Source organism: Chrysemys picta, chromosome 4, assembly GCF_011386835.1.
Source record: "Chrysemys picta bellii isolate R12L10 chromosome 4, ASM1138683v2, whole genome shotgun sequence".
NCBI classification, from domain to species: domain Eukaryota; kingdom Metazoa; phylum Chordata; order Testudines; family Emydidae; genus Chrysemys; species Chrysemys picta.
Genome location: NC_088794.1, coordinates 64,450,761 through 64,454,517, shown reverse-complemented (window position 1 = coordinate 64,454,517; position 3,757 = coordinate 64,450,761).

Here is a 3,757-nt window from a genome sequence, read left to right as displayed (position 1 = left end):
AAGAGACAGGAGTGTTAAGGCTCAGAGAGGTGTGGTTCCAGGAGGTGGATGGGCTTAACCCCAGAGAGAGAGTGGTCCCCCAAAAAGCGCTGTCTCACTGAAGGGGCTTCCCCACAGGGACTGCATGGGGCCAAGAGTGGGCACGACCTGTGAGTCCATAACAATGTGCCTCTGGGAAGTCCTACATTTCCTCCTATGTAATATCAGTGATAGATCCCTCTTTCCTCTGCCTGTTTCCCTTCTGTGATCCTGACGGCTGTCTTTTCACTTCAGGCTCTGAGTTATACAAGGAGAACTTCTGAGACATTTCAGTGGTGTTTTTTTCTCTCTCTAAAGAAAGAGAAATCAGGAACATTGTAATGGGGTGGTCTGCCCCTTTAGGGTATGTCTACACTTGCCCCTAACCCTACCCTACCTATTATAGAATAACAGGGTTGGAAGGGACCTCAGGAGGTCATCCAGTCCAACCCCCTGCTCAAGCAGGACCAATCCCCAACTAAATCATCCCAGCCAGGGCTTTGTCAAGCCTGACCTTAAAACCTCTAAGGAAGGAGATTCCACCACCTCCCTAGGTAACCCATTCCAGTGCTTCACCACCCTCCTAGTGGTTTTTCCTAATATCCAACCTAAAACTCCCCCACTGCAACTTGAGACCATTGCTCCTTGTTCTGTCATCTTCTACTATTGAGAACAGTCTAGATCCATCCTCTCTGGAACCCTTTCGGGTAGTTGAAAGCAGCTATCAAATCCCCCCTCATTCTTCTCTTCTGCAGACTAAATAATCCCAGTTCCCTCAGCCTCTCTTCATAGGTCATGTGCTCCAGCCCCCTAATCATTTTTGTTGCCCTCTGCTGGACTCTTTCCAATTTTTCCACATCCTTCTTGTAGTGTGGGGCCCAAACCTGGACACAGTACTCCAGATGAGGTCTCACCAATGCCAAATAGAGGGGGAATGATCACATCCCTTGATCTGCTGGCAAGGCTCCTACTTATACAGCCCAAAATGCCGTTAGCCTTCTTGGCAACAAGGGCATACTGTTGACTCATATCTAGCTTCTCGTCCACTGTAACCCCTACGACCTTTTCTGCAGAACTGCTGCCTAGCCATTCGGTCCCTAGTCTGTAGCAGTTCATGGAATTCTTCTGTCCTAAGTGCAGGACTCTGCACTTGTCCTTGTTGAACCTCATCAGATTTCTTTTGGTCCAATCCCCTAATTTGTCTAGGTCCCTCTGTATCCTATCCCTACCCTCCAGTGTATCTACCACTCCTCCCAGTTTAGTGTCATCTGCAAACTTGCTGAGGGTGCAATCCATGCCATCCTCCAGATCATTAATGAAGATATTGAACAAAACCGGCCCCAGGACCGACCCTTGGGGCAAGCCGCTTGATACCGGCTGCCAACTAGACATGGAGCCATTGATCACTACCTGTTGAGCCCGACGATCCAGCCAGCTTTCTATCCACCCTATAGTCCATTCATCCAGCCCATACTTCTTTAACTTGCTGGCAAGAAGACTGTGGGAGACAGTATCAAAAGCTTTGCTAAAGTCAGGTAAAGTCCACTGCTTTCCCCTCATCCACAGAGCCAGTTATCTCCTCACAGAAGGCAATTAGGTTAGTCAGGCATGACTTGCCCTTGGTGAATTCATGCTGACTGTTCCGGATCACTTTCCTCTCCTCAAAGTGCTTCAAAATTGATTCCTTGAGGACCTGCTCCATGATTTTTCCAGGGACTGAGGTGAGGCTGAGAGGCCTGTAGTTCCCCAGATCCTCCTTCTTCCCTTTTTTAAAGATGGGCACTACATTAGCCTTTTTCCAGTCATCAAGGCCCTCCCCGCATCGCCACAAGTTTTCAAAGATAATGGCCAATGGCTCTGCAATCACATCCGCCAACTCCTTTAGCACCCTTGGATGCAGCACACTCTTTAAGTGTGTCTACACCGGGGTAGGCAACCTGCGGCACGCAAGCTGATTTTCAGTGGCACCCACACTGCCCGGGTCCTGGAGGCTCTGCATTTTAATTTAATTTTAAATGAAGCTTCTTAAACATTTAAAAAAAAAAACCTTATTTACTTTACATACAACAATAGTTTAGTTATATATTATAGACTTAGAGAAAGTCTAAAAACGTTAAATGTATTACCGGCACGCTAAACCTTAAATTAGAGTGAATAAAAGAAGACTCGGCACACCACTTCTGAAAGGTTGCTGACCCCTGGTCTATACTGAAATCACAAGGTGTGACTGCAGCTTGTGTGGACATACCTGAGCTAGCTTTAATCTAGCTTGCATGGGTCTCAGCATGAGCTGTACAAGCCCAGCAAGAACTCTGGATAATTACTGAGGTGGCTAACCCTCACTGAAGCCTGTGATGCCATGGCTTCACTGCTCTGGTACACAACCTAGATTGAAGCTAGCTTGGGTATGTCTATTCAAGCTGCAGTCACACCCTGTGGTTGCTGTGTAGACATGCCCTCATACACTACTGAGATGTCACCTCTGCCTCCATTCCACCAATGATAGCAGTCCTGACTGCCCATTTGTAAACTTTACAAAGGAGCATCTTTGCACTCTTTCCTATGTCCACCCTTTATTGAAGGGAGATGCTCTCTGCAAAGCCATCTCCTTGAAATAACTTAGTTGAATTTCATTATTTGCAAACTATTTCCATCTATTTGGAAATGTATTTATGTTTTATATAAAAATAAAATGTTTTTTTAAAATACCTCCTAAAAACACCCCTCTCTCTCATGATGCCTACAAAAAACTCAGCAATGGTTAGGCTACTGCGTAACATGCTGACCAGTAGTGGGAGGTGACATTAAATTAAATGGGGCAAAGAAGCAGGGCAGGGCTTGGAAAATGGAGACAAGAAGGTTGAAGTTGATGTGTTGAAAATGGGGTTACCAGTGGACAGATTCAAATGAATGGGGAGGGAGGGTGCAACAGGTTTAAAGTGACAGGAAAGGAAAATAATGACCAGGACTTTTATTTATTTGATGTATATGGTAAAGGCACAGTAATAAATACACAAATAAAAGATGAAACAGCCCAGCCCAACTCTGTGGTGCTGGGTTGTTTGTCACACCACCCCAGGAGAGAACTCCAAACTCACCGGTAATCAGTGCCTCGCTGCAGCAGGCCCGGGACGGTCTCCAGGGCTAGCTGTGAGGCTGCAGAGAACATTAACTCCTGCAGCAGTCAGAAGAATCAGCCAGGCGGCTGGCTCAGACTGAGAATTTAAACGTCCCTTCAATACACAGCAAAAGGCTTCACCTGCTTTAAACTGATCCCACATGAGGGATCGCCCTGTAGATTGACGAGATTTGTGGTATGACGGGCTGTTGCGGTACGAGCTGCAGAGAAGGTTCCTGTTGCAGTCCGGGAGGATCTGCAATTAGCTCTCATCTTTGGCAGCTTGCCAGGGTCACACAACAATCCAGCGGGTTTGTAGGACACCTCGTTCGCTTTCGGGTGTCACTGTGTGGCTGCAAACTTTAGAGTGTTTGGTGAGTGAGAACAAGTTTAAAAAGCCCCCGGGTGTTAAACTTCCTCTGTTTTATGCAGAGCAACTGAGCTGTTCCTAGGCTGGAGCCGGGAACTCCCCAACGGAAACCTTACACCCTGCAGCTCAAATCCAGCGCTCTTTGCCGCCTCAGTGGGGAAACCCGAGCCGCCCTGCAAACGTGGCGATCCAGCCTCCTCCAGCAGGCACACAGCCTCCCCTGCCCAATAGCAAGCGCTGTACCGTCTGGT